General features: G+C 43.2%; 1 non-coding gene across 1 annotated transcript; it reads left to right on the forward strand.

Moving 5' to 3' along the window:
* Positions 1–755: 755 nt before the first annotated feature.
* Positions 756–862, forward strand: LOC132666179 (U6 spliceosomal RNA). Its single transcript, XR_009604544.1, has one exon. It is a non-coding gene; the product is annotated as a U6 spliceosomal RNA (small nuclear RNA).
* Positions 863–17,819: the final 16,957 nt, after the last annotated feature.

The raw sequence follows: 17,819 nt of genomic DNA on the forward strand, positions 1-17,819 counted from the left end.
ATGAATTTTTAATTTCAGCTACTATACTTTTCAGATCCAGAATTTCTATTTGGTTCCTTTTATAATTTCTATCCCTTTATTTTGATATTCCCTACTGTTCATGCCTCATTCTCCTGATTGCCTTTAGTTCCTTGTTTATGGTTTCCTCAGCTCCCTGTGAACATTTAAGACACTTAAAGTTGGGGGACCTGGGTGGCTCAATTGGTTAAGAATCTGACTCTTAATTTTGGCTCAGGTCATGATATCACTGTTTCTGAGATCTAGCCCCATGTCGAGCTCTGTGCTGACAGCATGACCTTGCTTGGGAATTTCTCTCTTCCTCTTTCTCTGCCCCTCCCCTGCTCATGCTTGCATTGTTTCTTTGTATGCTTTGTACATTTATGTTGCGATCTGGACATTTTAAAATATTTCTAGGTGCTATGTGATATTATTATTATTATTATTATTATTATTTTAGCAATGAAAAATAGCAGGCATAGGCGAGGGTGTGAATAAATTGGAGCTTTCATATATTGTTGTAAAATGGTGTGGCTGCTATGAAAAACAGTTTGGTGGTTCCTCGAGAAGGTAAACACATAATTACCCTACGATCCAGCAATTTCACTCTTATATACATATCCAAAAAATATGAAAACATATATCCTCATAGAAACTTGGACATGAATGTTTATAACAGCATTAGTCATAATAGCCAAAATGTGGAAACAACTCAAATGTTCATCAATGGATGAATGAATTTTTAAAAATGTGATTTAGTGCTTACTTCGGTAGCACATATACTAAAATTGGAATGACACAGAGAAGATTAGCATGGCCCCTGTGTAAGGATGACACACAAATTCATGAGGCATCCCATATTTTTCCAAAAAAAAAAAAAAAGATAAAATAAAAATGTAGTTTATATAGACAATGGAATATCATTCAGTTATTAAAAAGAATGCATTATGATGGATGCTGTAATTTGGATGAACCTCAAAACCATTATGCTAAGTGTAAGTAGCCAGATACAAAAAATCACACAGCATATGATCCCTTTTACACAAACTGTCTGGAATAGACAAACCCATAGACAGAAAGATAGTGGTCAGGGGCTGGGGGAGGGGGAATGAGGAGTGATTACCTAATGGATACAGGATGTTCTCCTGGGGTGATGAAAATGTTTTGAACTGAGAGAAGTGATGGAATGTACTAAACACTGTTAAACTGTACACTTTAAAGTTATTAACTATATGTTATGTGAGTTTCACCTCAATAAGAGAAAATGTAATCCGTAGCTCATCCTCTGTCTTCAACTGATCATTTTCACTCAATATTATCATTTATCTTATATTTTTTAACCATAACTAAACATTGCCATGATGTATTGCTATATGTTAAAGTCTCTCCTTTCCCCTTCTCAATCTATTGTAAAGTCAAGTAACAAAGTAAATTATTGGGACTCTTTTGCCATTTTCCAATCAATAATGAACAATTACAACTTGTCTTTATGTTACCATTCTCTACGAATAAGGCTTATAGCAGCACTCAACTGATACATACCTGCAAGTGAGAGGGAGACATGACATTAAGTAAGTGCTAACTAGATTTCAGACACTATGCTCAGCTACTTATACATGATACTTCATTCCATTTCATAAAAAGTCCTGAGATAAATATTATCCCCAATTAACAAATGTGGTGACATACTGTGGAGTTCCACAGTGGCCTGAGGGCACACAGCTCATATGGAAAAACCCATATTAAGACTGAGCTCTGCGTGACCCCAAAGCCTATGTGGCTTCTCCAATGTACTATGCCATTCTAGCAAGTTCCTTAGAGCTCCATCAGTCACTGTGCCACCAAGGATAATTTATCTATTAAGTAAGGCAATATATGTCAATGCCATCATTTTAATATATGAGTGACCAAAAGGCAAATGATTGTAGTTGAAAATAGTCAAGTTAACACTTGTCAGTACATTTTTTTTTGTTTTATAATTGAGTCCTCTTTGATTGTGGGAAATGCACTGGCATCCATAACTTACTCTAAATCTGTGGGTCCATCATCTTGAGAAGAGGTTCCCCCTGGGTTCTGTGGTGAGGGCAGGGTCTCTGAAGGGGTGTACCAAACCTTCATCTTCTCTCTCTCTGGCAAGCAGAGTTGGAATGTGGCAGCCAGGGTCACTGGCCATTACTGCACAGCACAGTGTCCATGACAGAAGACGCACAATGCTGCCTGGGTTCCTGGATGTTAGTGAGCAGAAAGTCAAAGGAAGACTGGAACCACCTTAGAGGGCAGGAGAAATGGCCCCTTACCTCAGATGAGCAGATCCCAAGCCATGAAGCCACCATTATCACTTCATTCTTTTGTGTTCTAGAGACTTTTCTGTGTCAGAATTCAAACCCCTCAAGGAGGGGTGTGATTAGCTAACACCCGACCTCATTCACCCTCACTTGCCCCCTGCCACCTGAGCCCAGATTAGATGAGGCAAAGATCAGGAGGAGATGGATGTGGTGGTGGGTGAAAGGAGCCCCTGGGCTTGAGGGCCTTTGAGAGAGGAAGAGAAGGGCAGGGGCTCCAACAGGTGCATCTGTTTCCTGTTATTCTAGGCCCTCCACACACACACTGCTGAGATCTCACGTGGTTCTTTTAACAACGGCCGTAGATCCTGACTGGAGAATATACATGCGAATGATGGTGGCCAGAGCATATATACAGTAGGACTCGATCAGCGACTACAACTGCCCCATCTTCCACCCCTGCTTCTGACTCAGAGAAAGCTAAATTTCCTCCCTGAACCCATGGCATTGGACGCCCCACTTCCAGGAGCCACTTACAGCACCCGCAGGCTCACAGCCACTATCAGGACATACCTGAGGTGACCTTTGTTCCACTTTGAGTCTCCGAAAAACCAAGTGATGGTGGCTGAACCCTTGGTCACAGCAAGCTTTGGATAAGTGGACTATGTTTGTTCTCATTCACGTGGTCTTCATTTCTTTCCACTGCTGTGCAGGCTCTGCCAAGGTCTAGTCTGCCCTGTCTGTCACTGCAGCCCCCCACCTCTGACCAGGTGTGGTCCCCACAGAGGCTCTTGTGGTAATTTGGCATGGGGTCTGAACTGTGCAATCTTTAAAAAAAAATTTTTTTTAACGTTTTTATTCATTTTTGAGAGACAGAGCACCAGCAGGTGAGGGGCAGAGAGAGAGAGCGAGATACAGAATCTGAAGCAGGCTTTCAGGCTCTGAGCCATCAGCACAGAGCCTGACGCAGGGCTTGAACCCACGAACCATGAGATCATGACCTGAGCCAAAGTCAGACGCTTAACTGAGCCACCCAGGTGCCCCTGAACTCTGCAGTCTTTGATTGGAATATATAAGCTATCCTCAGGCTGCTGCCCAGATCTTGTTAGTTCCAGTTTGTATGGCATCCTTTCGGTCTGCTGTCTTTGCATTCTTGTTTTTTAATATTTATTATTTATTTTATATTATTATTTTATTTATTATATTATTTTTATATTATTTTATTATTTTATTTTATATTTATTATTATTATTAATTAGAGAGAGAGAGAGAGAGAGAGAGAGAGAGAGAGAGCTGTGCATGAGTAGGGTAGGGGCAGAGAGAGAAGGAGAGAGAGAATCCCAAGCAGGCTCCACATTCTCAGCATGGAGCCCGATGTAGGGCTTGATCTCATGAACTGTGAGATCATGACACAAGCTAAAACCAAAAGTCGATCACTTAACTGACCGGGCCACCCAGGCACCCCTCTTGTTTTTTTTTTTTTTTTTCTTTAAGATTTTAAAGTAATCTGTATACCCAATGTGGGGCTCGAACTCACAACCCTGAGGTCAAGAGTCGCATGCTGTACCAACTGAGCCAGCCAGGTGCCCCTACACTGCGGTTTTCTGTTGTGCTGTCTAAAAGTGTTTGGTCATAATGACAAGAATCTCAGAGTAGAACCTCAGCATAGGCCCACGAGCCTGTTGTCTGAGCCAGCCTTACAAAACTTGGGTTTGTAGTTCCCATGGACTGGTGTCTTCTTGGACAAACTACTGTGAGTCACCAATGAAACCAGATGAGGTTGTCCTTCTGTCTCAGTCTTGTGTTCTGAGAGCCTGGCTTTGACTCAGAGAGAGCATTTTCTCTGGTGTTCCACCTGCTGGCCCACCTGCTGGGCTTTATTGGTATGCAGAGCCCTCCAAATTATATTCTGAATAGGAAATTATTTCACCAGAAGATTATCTGATTAAAGCTAATGAACAACTTAACACACTTTGACAACAACCAGCGACTCATCCCCCTGGGATCTGCCTTGGTTGCTCTCTATACATACCTCCATCAACTCTGCCCTCCTCTCCCATCTTCCAGACCCTCTTCACTTTCCCCAAAATTCCCTTAAAACCCCAAATTACCAATTGCCTCTAGAGATTTTTCCTTCCATAAGTCAGATATGTAGGCAACTGTGGAATTTAATCCTTGGACCCAAGGCAAATTAAGAACTATAATTAAGGATTTCTCTGAAACCAGATAAGGCCAACAACTATTCATTGGATTTGGAATTCTTTTGGATCCATGTGACCCAGGGTTATCTGACCTATATCAACAGAATTTCATATTCCAAATCCTGGATGGCAAAAGCCAATTGGGCTGACCTGGAAAGGGACGTACAGGATCCATCTTTCCATGATAAACCTGAGGGTCCAAAGAAAGCCAGAAAAGTAGACTGACATCTCCAAAGTCATACTTGAAACATTTCCTGTAAAAATTGACTAGACCATAAATGCACACCACAAGGACAATTCCTTGAATCCCAGACAACTCATGTCTTCATAATCAAGTTGAGTCTGCCTTCTCCATGATATTTGATGCAGACCCTAGATATAAAGATCTTGATCCTATACCTGACAAGTGTAAAAACTCCATGGACATGGGACATTTATACTGTAAAAGTTCAGCTAGATCCTACTAAAACATCTGAACTTCCCCCATATTCCTTGAAGCCAGAAGCAAAGGAAGAGATCAAGCCTCTAGCTGAAGGCCTCTAGCTGATGGCCTTCTTGTGCCCCATACTTGCCCACATGCATTCCTGTTCTTTCAGTAAAGGAACAAAATGGGTGAGGATATCAACTTGTTCAAGACCTTAGGCATCAACAAATTTGTCATTTTCCCTTCCCACTAACCCAAATACCATTTTGCCATCAATTCCTCCTGAAGCCACTTACTCAGTATGGTGGATCTTTGCCCTTTTCGGTGGGCCCCTTGATAAAGACACGTGGTGCCTTTTGCCTTTACCTGGGAAGCACAAAAGTACACCTGGATGGTTATGCCCTGGGGGCTCACTGACCCTTCCTCTTATTTTGCTCAGGTCCTCAATCAAGACTGAAAGGATCTAAATTGCTCTCATGATTCAATTCTGACACTCTGTGTAGATGATTTTCTACATTGCTCAAACAACAAATCCTGTGAAAAGGACTCCATTCACTTTCAGCCTTGGCAGAAAAGGGACATAAAGTTTCAAAAGATAAATTACAATTTTGCAAAAGCATGGCCCATTATTTAGGGCATAACCTAGCTCAGGAGGAAAAAAAACCCCACTCTTCCAGTAGACTAAAGACCAGCCTAACTTATCCCAGGTCTCTTACAAAATGGCATTTGGGAGGATTTACAGGTTTAACTGGATATTACCGATAATGGAGGCCATTTTCTTCTGAGATTTTGACACCTCTTTATGAATTAACTAAGTTTTCAGGGAGGGACTGAGGAATCTCTTGTCCTGGAGCTGAAGCATGATCAGGCATTCTGGAACCTGAAGAAAGCTCTTCACCAGCCTCCTTCCCTGGCATCCCTAACTATAAAACTCCCCATCATCTGTTTGTGGAGGGACAATCCAGATAAGCCACTGGAGTTTTAACTCAACTTCCAGCAAAGCCCATCATTTACTATAGCTGTGGGTGGAAGAGCTCCACTCTGTGAGGCCATCAGCTTGCTCTGCAGGTGTCAGGTCCACTGCCTGCTTCTGAAGATGGGCTGAAGTCTGAGGTCCCTTATGGAAATAGTCTTCCAACTTGGTGTAATTGTGGATTGCTTCTTTAGTTGTAACTCGTGAATCACGTTGTGAAATCTGACTCTCTTGAGTTTTACTGCTGGATATGATGTTAGTGATACATCTGTCCCTGGGTTGGAAGGTGAGGGGTCTTCCAATGAAGTTCAAGAGCAGTTTTCTCAGATGTCTCTTCCAATAGACAAAAGCTCCGAGTAGAAGGTCATGAAGAGGCTATTTGGAATGATGTGGCAAGGCCTCCTTCACCTGCTGGTGATGGAGGGGCTAGTACGTGAGTCCTTTGCAACATTTTCTCATGTCTGTGTGCAGCAGGGCAGGGTTTAGTCTCAGAGGGAAAGTCCCTTAATGCACAGGCCTTCCCCATTACCAGATCATAGGGTAACTGATGTGCACTTGAGGGTGTAAACCATGTGGCTGTAAGGGCTAGTGGGGTACTTTTGGCCAAAGGAGCCCAGACTTTCTGAAAATTTTGCTAATTTAAGGATGCCTTTGGCTCTTTCAGCATTTCCAGAATGTTGCAGATGACAGAGGCAGGATAGTTTTTGAGCAAGTAGGGACACTTCATTGAATTCTTTCATAATGGTTCCAATAGTGTGTGCCTTGATCACTTGATATAAAAGTTGGCATGCCCCTGGTTGGAAACACAAAATCAAACAGTTTTTAGCAACTATAAAGGGCTACAGCTTTTTGGCAAGGAAATACTTCAACTGATCCTGAAAATATGCATATAATAACTGAAACATATTCAAATCCCATGGAGAGTAGCAGCCAGATAAAATTCATTGAAGATATTTATTTTTTTTTTTTTTAATTTTTTTTCAACGTTTTTTATTTATTTTTGGGACAGAGAGAGACAGAGCATGAACGGGGGAGGGGCAGAGAGAGAGGGAGACACAGAATCGGAAACAGGCTCCAGGCTCCGAGCCATCAGCCCAGAGCCTGACGCGGGGCTCGAACTCACGGACCGCGAGATCGTGACCTGGCTGAAGTCGGACGCTTAACCGACTGCGCCACCCAGGCGCCCCTCATTGAAGATATTTAAAAGACCCTTGAGGCTTTGGTTCCTGGCCATGTCCCGTTGTGATGGTTAATTTTAGTATGAAGATTATGGGGTCCCCAGACCAAGCATTATTTCTGTGTATGTCTGTGAGTGTATTTCCAGATAAGATTAGCATCTGAATTGGTGTGCTCTGTAAAGTAGACTGCTCTCCCCGAAGTGTGTGGGCATCATTCAAGCCACCAAGCCACTGAGGGGTTGAATAGAACAAAAGGAAGGAGGAATTACTTCACTTTTCTTCCTGCCTGGCTGCATGAGCTGGAAGGAGTTTTCTCCTGTCCTAGACCAGGATTCATACCAACAGGATGCGGATTGGCATTGCACCACTGGCTTTCTGGGTTTTCAGCTCGCACAACAGAATGTGGGACTTCTCAGCCTCTTTAATTGTGTGAGCCAATTCCTCATCATAAATCTTCCTAACCCGTGACTTTGCTCATGTCCCTCTCTCCCAGATAAAGGATAAATTAATAAAATCTATTGATCAAACTCTAGGTAATTCTAAATTTTGATTTGATAACTCATAGAACAATGAGCAAGATACCTGCCACCTGAAAGAGACAAATAGAGACCCAAATACACAACCAGCTAAAGTAGGGCCTTCGTCTCCACCTGTGTCACAGGTAAGTCCTTTGTTCCTGGATCTCCATGTGCCCCTGCTGGATACTACTTTGGGGGCCAGGACAGTTGGTGCTGCTTGCCTCTGTGTAGCAGGATTCTCACACAGAGAGACGGGACAGCGAGGCTTTTCTGTCCAGGAAGCAACTTTGTCTTGTTGGCCCGGGCTCAGTGGATTCGCACCCAAAAAACTGAGACCCCAGCTCAGTGGGATGTAGACTTTTGTACAATTTTTGCTCCTTTGTCTCCCATATATGGTAACATACAGTCTGAATGGGCGGTCTGTGTTACAGAATTGTGAGGAGTGTCGCGCATGCACGCATAGCCAGGTTGCCTTCCCTTGTCTTGAGGTTTTCACCACATTCCTTAAGGAGGAGTTCTACACATTAGACTAACACCTGATTCACTTTAGGAACAGTACTCTGAGGCGTGTCTGTCCACAGAGGCCCTAATTCTAGAGACCTCTACACTAGAAACCATAACTCAGACATGAGCTCCAACATGAGGCTACCTTGATTATTCAGGCACTTTTTCTGGATGGATTTCTGACTCACTATAATGCCAGCAACCAGAGCAATGCTCCTAAAGGTGGGAACGCTACAAAGAGAAGGAGAGTTGCTGTTTACCCTAGAGAAGCTGTGTCCCTGCTGCCCTGGGGAGCTACAGATCCGTGTAAATGCCGATGGGTGATGGGGCTTGCTCTAGAGTTCCTGCTGGCCTGTCAGGCCCATTCTACGTCACTGCTGACGCTTCTTGCTGTACTTGGATCAATGAAACAGGCAAAGGAGAACAGACCATACTTTGCTTCAAGGAAAAGTCATTTGTCTCTTTAAGGTTAATCATCATGGCCTATGGGATATTTTTTCTTGCCTGGGTTGGGCAAATGGGGTTCCTAGTTCCAAAGCACCCTACAAGACTATGAATTGTTAGTGGTCATGATGCTGATCTGTCACATCCTGTCTGATCTTGAATGCTTCTGGGCAGCTGCTGCTCTCAGATCAGATGATGCAGCAACAGAAAGACCACCTATCATCATGTGAGTGATTGTGGACGCACCAAACAGTCCCCAAGCTGTGAAGATCTGGATCCCCAGCCTCCCATGAACTGGTCAGCCTCTCACAAGTGACAGAATATCTGAAAGGGAGAAGAACCAGGAGACTAACTATACAAATGGACATTTACAACCTTCTCTGTAGCCATCAGCCCAGAATGATCTGGGCTTGGTCAGTGACTGCCAGCTTCCCTATTTGTTTTCTCCTCTTCCAAATTAGGACCAGCAAGAGAAAGCCAAACATGTTCCCTGAACCTGTATGCCCCCAGACACACACTGTGACAAATCTAGTTAGCCCCCCTCCAACTTTCCTGTGCCAACAGCCTCCAATTGGAGCACCCTCTTCTGCCCCCTCTGAGACTCTACCAAACACATGTGTTGGTGGCTGACTCACTTGTTAGAGCAAGGTCTGAAAAAATAACTGCTGTGTGTTCTCACTTGGGTGATCTTCATTTATTTCCACATGACAAACTGGATTAATGTAGATTATGAAACTGCCTGAAACAAACAGGTACTAAAAGTTGAAATTGGAGTGACCTTCCCAAAGCACACACTTGTTTAGGTCACCCTCTTGCTTTAAGTCTTTTCATGGCTCCCCATTGCCCTTGGAATAAATTCACCCTCTGTATCTCTGGTTTTCCAGTCCTCTCTCTTGAGCTGATAACAAAATTGACCTTTTATTCTCTGTAATGTGTCTTGCTTTCTTTTCCTTTCTGGCTTTGGGAAAGGCTATTTATTCTACCTGGAATACTCCTTCTATTTCTCTCTTCACCTGGTTCATCCTCAGTATAGACATCACTTCCCCTGGTCAGCTCTCCCCAGTGCCTGCCTGGGTAAGTTGCCCCTCCTATCGGCACCAGACTACACCATTATTCCACTGGTCATTGTCCCATTGATTACTTGGCTGTGTTTACCCACCATCGTAAGCTGAATTACACTGGTTATACACCTCACCAAGCTTGACCCTGTCAAACTTTCCCAAAGTGTTACAATAGTTCATGTAGATAATCGAAATGAACATATCTGAAAATTTTCTTCTGAAGAAATTACTTCTAGAATTATTATGATAGAATTCTTTTCTATCAGTATGGGATCTAATACTTTGCCAATTACATAATAACACCAATACCAACTATACAATTTACAAGTTTCCATTATCTTGTTGTCATACTAAACCTAGGAAAGTGGTTGTCTACAAAGTGATTTGTACTTTAACTTTATTATTGTATTAAAATATAGAATCACAGGGTAGAAGTGACTCCAAGAAATAACCTCCATCTAGTACATTTTTCATACTAGAACCTTTGTGTTCCATTCTTTCCTCTCTCTCATCCATGTTCAGGGCTTAATTATCATCTATATTATGGTAACTTCAAATGTATATTTCTATGCCAGGCTCTCTTCTTAGATTCAGATCTTGTTTCCAACTATCTGTTTGATATTAACACCTAGAGGTCTCAACAGCCATGCTCAATGTGGTCAAGACCAAATCTGTGATCCCTCATTCTTTTTCTAGTGTTGCCACTATCCATCCTCAACACAATCATTTTCTTTTTCCCTCTTTCTTGAGGTTTTGCATTTTAAAAAATTATTCATTTATTTATTCTATTTGAATATAGGTGGCACCCAGTGTTACATTAGTTTCGGGTATACAACAGGGATTCAACGTCTCTATATGTTTTGCTATGCTCTCCACAAGTATAGCTACCACCTGTCACCACACTGTGCTACTACACTACCACTGACTACATTCCCTATGCTGTACCTTTTCTTACTGTGATTTATTCATTTCATAACTGAAATCCTGTGCCTCCAATCCCCTTCATCCATTTTCCTCATTTCCCTATACCCCTCCCCTCTGGCAACCATTAGTTTGCTCTCTGTATTTAAGGGTCTGTTTGTTCATTTGTTTTGTTTTATAGATTGGATGTAGAAGTGAAATCATATAGTATATGTATTTCTTTCTGACTTATTTCCCTTTGCATCCCCTCTAGGTCCACTTGTGTTGTTATAGAGGGCAAGATCTCATTCTTTTTTATGGTTGAATAATATTATATATATGTATATGCCACATATATATATACACTATATATATATATATATATATATATATATATATATATGCGCCACATTTTCTTTATCTATTCATGTATCTATGGACACTTGGACTGCTTCCATATGTTGGCTATTGTAAATAAACATAGAGGTGCATATACCTTTTTCAATTCATGATTTTCTTTGGGTAAATATCCGGTAGTGGAATTACTGGATCATATGGCATCTTTATTTTTTATTTTTTGAAGAACTTTCATACTGGTTTCCACAGTGGCTGCACTAGTTTGCATTTCCCCCAATAGAAAAAGGGTTCCTTTTTCTCCACATCCTCACCAACATTTATTATTTCTTGTCTTTTCGAGTCTAGCCATTCCGACGGGTGTGAGGTGATATCTCATTGTGGTTTGTTTGTTTGTTTGTTTGTTTGTTTAATTTAAATTCAAGTTAGTTAAGGGGGGGGCCTGGGTGGCTCAGTTGGTTGAGTGTCCCAACTTTGGCTCAGGTCATGATCTTGCAGTTCATGAGTTCGAGCCCCACGTCGGTCTCTGTGCTGACGGCTCAGAACCTGGAGCCTGCTTCGGATTCTGTGTCTTCCTCTCTCTCTGCCCCTCCTCCACTCATGATCTCTCTCTCTCTCTCTCTCTCTCTCTCTCTCTCCCAAAAATAAATAAACTTGAGAATATTCAAATTCAAGTTAGTTAACATACAGGGTTGTCTTGGCTTCAGGAGTAAAACAGTGGTATCAATTTGCATTTCCCTGATGATGAGTCATGTTGAGCATCTTTTCATGTGTCTGTTGGCCATTTAGATGTCTTCTTTGGAGAAATGTCTATCCAAATCCTCTCCTCATTTTTTAATTGAATTACTTTGGGGGCTTTGGTGTTGAGTTGCTCAATGCCATCCTTCCTGATATTCACTCACAGCAGTGTCCAAACTATCATCAAGCCTTGTTCACTTGGCCTCCCAAATATCTCTTACAGCGGTCTGCTTCTCTTCATCTTCAGAGCTACTGCCGTAATCTCAACTCCACACTACCACCATCTTCCTTCTGGGCCACTCCAACAAGCTCCTAACTCTTGTTGCTACGGCCACCCTTCCTCCATCACCACTCGTGCCTTTCTGCTATAGCTAGCTATACTTTTCAAATGCAAATCTAATTCTATCAACCCACCTACTGAAAACACTGACTTGGCTTCTTCTTAAGAAGACCAAAATGACATCATGACTTGGTCTCTAGCCTCCGTTCATGGTATTTTTCTTCCTGTGATCTGCACTTCCATCATTCTGGTCTCTTTGATCAATCTGACTACCCCATGCTCCCTCCAGTCCCAGGGCCTTTTCAGGGGTGCTCCTGCTGCCTGGAGTCACCTCCTCTTACCTCTTCTCACTGCTTTGAGCCACTAATGTTTACTTGTACTTCTGACTTCAGGTTGTTGCTTCTTTAAGACTTCTACCCATGGGGCACCTGGGTGGCTCAGTCAGTTGAGCATCCAACTTTGGTTCAAATTTGTGAGTTCAAGCCCCGCGTCAGGCTCTATGCTGACAGATCAGAGCCTGGAGCCTGCTTCAGATTCTGTGTCTTCCTCTCTCTTTGTTCCTCCCCCAGCTCGTGCTCTGTCTCTTTCTTTCAAAAAATAAATAAACATTAAAAAAAAACAACTTCTGGGGTGCCTGGGTGGCTCAGTCGGTTAAGCATCCGACTTCGGCTCAGGTCCTGATCTCGCGGTTTATGAGTTTGAGCCCCGCATCGGGCTCTGTGCTGACAGCTCGGAGCCTGGAGCCTGCTTCAGATTCTGTGTCTCCCTCTTTCTCTGCCCCTCCCCCACTTGTGCTCTGTCTCTCTCTGCCAAAAATAAATAAAATGTAAAAAAAAATTATAAAAAAAATAAAAAGTAAAAACTTCTACCTTATGACTCAGTAATTGCATTACTGGGTATTTATCCAAAGGTACAAAAATGCTGATTCGAAGGGGCACATGCATCCCAATGTTTATAGCAGTGCTATCAACAATAGCCAAATTATGGAAAGAGCCCAAATGTCCATCAACTGATGAATGGATAAAAAAGATGTGCCATATATATACATATATATATATATATATATATATATATATATACACACACACATATACGTATACACATACACATACACACGGTGGAATACTACTCGGTGATGAAAAATGAAATCTTGCCATTTGCAGCATTGTGGATGGAACTAGAGGGTATTATGCTAAGTGAAGGAAGTCAGAGAAATATAGCATACGATTTCAGTCTTATGTGGAATTTAAGAAACACAACAGATGAACGTAGGGGAAGGGAAGGAAAAATAAGATAAAAACAGAGGGAGAGGCAAACCATAAGAGACTCTTAAATACAGAGAACAAACTAAGGGTTGCTGGAGGGGGAGGTCTGTGGGGGATGGGTTAGATGGGTGATGGGCATTGAGGAGGGCTCTTGTTGGGATGAGCACTGGGTGTTATATGTAAGTGATGAATCACTGAATTCTATCTGCTCCTGAAACCATTATTACACTGTACATTAACTAATTTGAATTAAGAAAAAGACTTCTACTCTAGATCAGGTTTCTGCATCACAGAAGTGTGGAGAGCCTACCTTCTTCAGGAGTGTTTACTTCTGTTTATAATTAAACTCTCATTGTGTAGCTAGTTCACTAGTGATCTTATCCACTGGATTCTAAGCTGTTGTTTCTTGCTCATCACTGTCTCTTTAGCACCCAATAGACACACAAAATGTGTATGTAGAAGAAAGGCATGATTACGGGGTGCCTGGGTGCCTCAGCTGGTTAAGTGTCCAACTTTGGCTCAGGTCATGATCTTGGGGTCTGTGAATTCCAGTCCTGCATCAGGCTCTGTGCTGAGGCTGGAGCCTGCTTCAGATTCTGTGTCTCCCTCTCTCTCTCTCTCTCTGCCCCTCCCCCGCCCATACTCTGTCTCCCTCTCTCAAAAATAAATAAACAGTTTTTTAAAAAAGGCATGATTACACGTAAGTTGTTCACAAAGAATAACTTCCTCTTTCCTATAGGAATTTCAGTGGTTTTAGGTTAACCTTAGCAATTTATTTTATTGTACATGAGCACGTGTATAGTTTGTCTCTTTGTGCATAGATCAGTCACGGCTGCCAGATGTAGCTGCAGAGTGTGCATAAGCCCTGCATGGGGACAAGCTGGGGTGGGCGGGTGGGAGCTGAAATCAAGCCCGCTCTGTTCACCCATCTGTGTCTTGATGTGGGTTGGGGTCTGCCCAGAGGATAGGGTGCTCCCCCCTCCTTCTTTACATATAAAGGCACTTATAATAGCACTTCTCTCTCTAAGCTAGGGCCCTCGGGGCAGCAAGAAGCCCAAAGGGCTTCCCACCCTTTAAATTTGTACAAAAGTACCTGTGGGCTGTCGTGTCAGACTAGTTTAAGATTTTTCTCTGTTCTGTGGTCACCCAGATTGCTCTCTTTACGCTGGACTCACAAATGCTAATGCTGATTATGGGGTGAACTAGAGGTGAGAGTAGGAAAGATTCAGCACAGCACCTTCACTTTTAAAAACCCAACTGAACAACTAAAATCAAATCACCTGTATTTGTTCTGACACCAAGTTGGTTAAGAAAAAGCAGAACAAACTCGTGTGTGCCGTGACATGCCTCGCAGATAATTCCTCAGGTATAGCTTCTGATTTTGAATGATTGGCTGACATCTCCGCAGTGAATTTTCCTGAGTCTTTGAAAATGATCTTGATGAGTCACGCTGGGTCAGACTGCTCATTTCTTCTGTGCAGGAGAGAGAGGGACAGTCTTTCAACATCACAGCTCTTGATTGTTGTTTTAAACATCATTCCTTATATATCCATGCTTAAGTATGTAGGGATGTAGTGACCTGGACTGATGTCAGCAACTTTCTTTGAATGCATAAAAAAAAAAAAAGGATGGATCAAGAGGTAAATATCTGGATGGCTGGGTGATAAAACAAATAGAGCAAAATGTTAATTGTAAGATCTCAGTGACAGTATTCACTGTAAAATTATTTCAACTTTTCAATATGTTCAAAATCTTTCATAATAAGTAGGGGAGGGGCGCCTGGGTGTCTCAGTCGGTTGGGTGTCCAACTTCAGCTCAGGTCACGATCTCACTGTCTGTGAGTTCGAGCCCTGCGTCAGGCTCTGTGCCGACAGCTCAGAGCCTGGAGCCTGCTTCGGATTCTGTGTCTCCCTCTCTCTCTGCCCCTCCCATGCTCACACTCTGCTCTCTCTCTCAAAAATAAATAAACATTAAAAAAATAAAAAAGAATAAGTGGGGGAAAGCTTTTATTCAACATTTATTGAAGTTTTATATTTATTATAATATGTATTTACATTATATTTACTAAAGTAGCCTAGGCATCAGGGATACAGTGCTGAAGAAGGCATGGTCCCTGTTGGTCAGCACTCCTGGGGAGAGAGACACATTAGCAGATGCTGACAAAACCACACGGTGAGTGCAGTGACAGACACACACAGAATGTTCTGGAATACCAAGGAGAAGCGCCTCCCACATTCTGGGATGTTTCTGTGTCTAGTGGTTGTGGTTACGGAGATCTTCCTGGAAGAGAGGCCAGCAGAACTCAGCCTTGGATGGCAACGGAATGAAAATTAGCTCAGGCAGTGGGGAGTAAAGGAATTCTGTGAACAAACACTGTGTGGTGTTTTCGGGAGCAGATGGGCTGGGACTGGTCAAGCGTGGGGAGCTGTGTGCCCTGTTCCCCACTGGGCTTGATGCTGGGGGGGGATGTGGAAGGATGAAGACAGGAAGAGGATGGCAGGGCCCAGCTTTCCTCAGCTAGGTTGGTAGAATGGCTGACTAGAGAATATACCTGAGGACCCAAAGCTGGAGATAAGGTAGGTGCTTGTGTTGGTGTTCGTCAGGAATGACCTGAGTTCCAAGGCTGCCAGTGAAAGAACCGGTTGGAGGAATGTTTAGGATGTAAAACGGGAGAACTGGAGATGGGAAAGTGAAGGACAGTTAAGCACACTGCTCACTGTCATTACGAGGAGGGCTGATGGGCTGTTTGGAACATTTTAAATCTGAGGTGCTTGTGGGAGACCCGAGTGGGGCTGCCAATTGGCAGCCAGAAAAATAAAAGTGAAGCTTAGGAAAGAGGTAGATATACTGATTGGGATTTGAAGTGGTGACATTTGAGTCTGCAATGGAGATGAAGAAGGGAGAGTATGCAGAGAAATAAAATGAGAGGGGTGGGACTTCTGATACCTACTACAGTGCCTGGCACATAGGACCTGGGTAATGAACATGGGTTGAAAATGAATGAAAGTGGGCATGGTCCTGGAGAGCCACACTTAAGGATCAGCTGAGGAAGGGAAGCTGATGAAGACGTAAGAACAGCCCGTGAGCTTGGAGATGATAAAAGGGCACGTTTGGGAGTTGTCAGGGAGAGGAGAGCTTCAGGAAGGGAGAGTGATTACCAGTGAAAGGTGAGGACTCACATCTGTTCTTGGGTCTGACAATTGCGAGGTCACGGGTGACCCAGGCGTTTCTGCAGTGGTAAGGGTTGCAGCGGGAGAACACAAGGACGTAGAGTCAAGGGAGCCCAGGCAATGTTGGGAGAAATGTGACAAAATGCTCTCTTTAGAGCACATTTATCTGGATCAAGGGGGACTGGAAAGCTTTAACTTTACTGTTCATGACACTCATGATTTCTCAATGGAATATATATAGGTATATCATACCCATTTACCACTGTGATTCACTATCATATTAAATCATAATTCATTAATACATGTAAGGAACAAACACTTCTTCAATTATGACTTGTATCCCTGCAGGGAATTCCTGTAAAGAAGCAAACTGTGGTTATGTAATATCAGCCCTGAATTTAACACAATTTTTAAATGAATTCAGACATTTATTTAGTGCCTGCTGTTTTGGGTCTCTGGGCTCTACTGAGCAGGAGGTACCGGTAAAGGGGAAAAAGCTGAAATTATGGGAGAGAATGGCCGAACATGAAGTGCTGGGCAGGGCAAACAAGGTCCCAGGAGTGACAGACTGGTTGTGAACAGGGGCAGACACATCCTGTGAAACTGACTCCCAGGTCGGGGTAGTTGTTGAGGAAATAGGTGTGCACCTAGCAGCTGGGAGATTGAGGCAGACAAAGTCTGATGGTCTTGGTGTTCTGGAAGGAGACGTGGTCTTCGGCTGAAAATGAAGTCGAGGAAGGGCAGGTGTTGCCCAGAGAGGGTCAATGAAATGGGAAAGGGGTGGAATGGTCCTTAAGGAGCAGGAATAGGACAAGAACCGGATAAGTAAAAGGAGGTGTTTGCATACACACCTGGCCTCTCATTAAAGTGCAAGATCCCTGAAGGCGGTGTGGTCCTTCTCTTCCCCCATGCAAGTTTGACTCAACGGATGAATACCCAAAGCTATTTTGAAAGCTCCTACTTCACGTGTTACCTCGTTTTGAGAAATATAATAGTATTGCTTCACAATTAAAATCTGGGCAAAAGTGAACTTTTAGGGCAGTTAAGAGTTTTTACAAATGTATGCAATTAACCTCTTCTCTACACAACATATAGTGTGGCTCCAACTTAAAAATCAGAATTCTCAAGAAAAAGTGTGACAGTTTTCTCAGAAAAGAATGATGAGTTCAAGAGACCCCATCCAGCCAGTTCACCAAGATGTGTCAATTTCAAGGGCACACTTGTCGAAGTTCTGATAGCCCAAGTTCTGTTCTCCAATGGCAGGGCAAGATTGTCCTCACGCCCGGTTTCCTATTGGCTCTGAGATGTGGGCGGGGTCACCCATTCCTGCTACTGCCACTAGCTCCACCCCCATTCCATGCAAACGAAGTCAAAGCTCTGGTGAGCCCACGTGACCGGTCACGTGGTCGACGCCACCCTCGCTCCACCCCTCCTTCAATGACGTCATCACCTCCTCAAACTCTCTCGAGAGTTTGCAGAGATGCTAGTGAGAGGCTGGCAGGCCAGCCCACTGTGGCAGGAAGGGGGGGA

Source organism: Panthera onca, chromosome D3 (genome assembly GCF_046562875.1).
Source record: "Panthera onca isolate mPanOnc1 chromosome D3, mPanOnc1 haplotype 2, whole genome shotgun sequence".
NCBI classification, from domain to species: Eukaryota; Metazoa; Chordata; class Mammalia; order Carnivora; family Felidae; genus Panthera; species Panthera onca.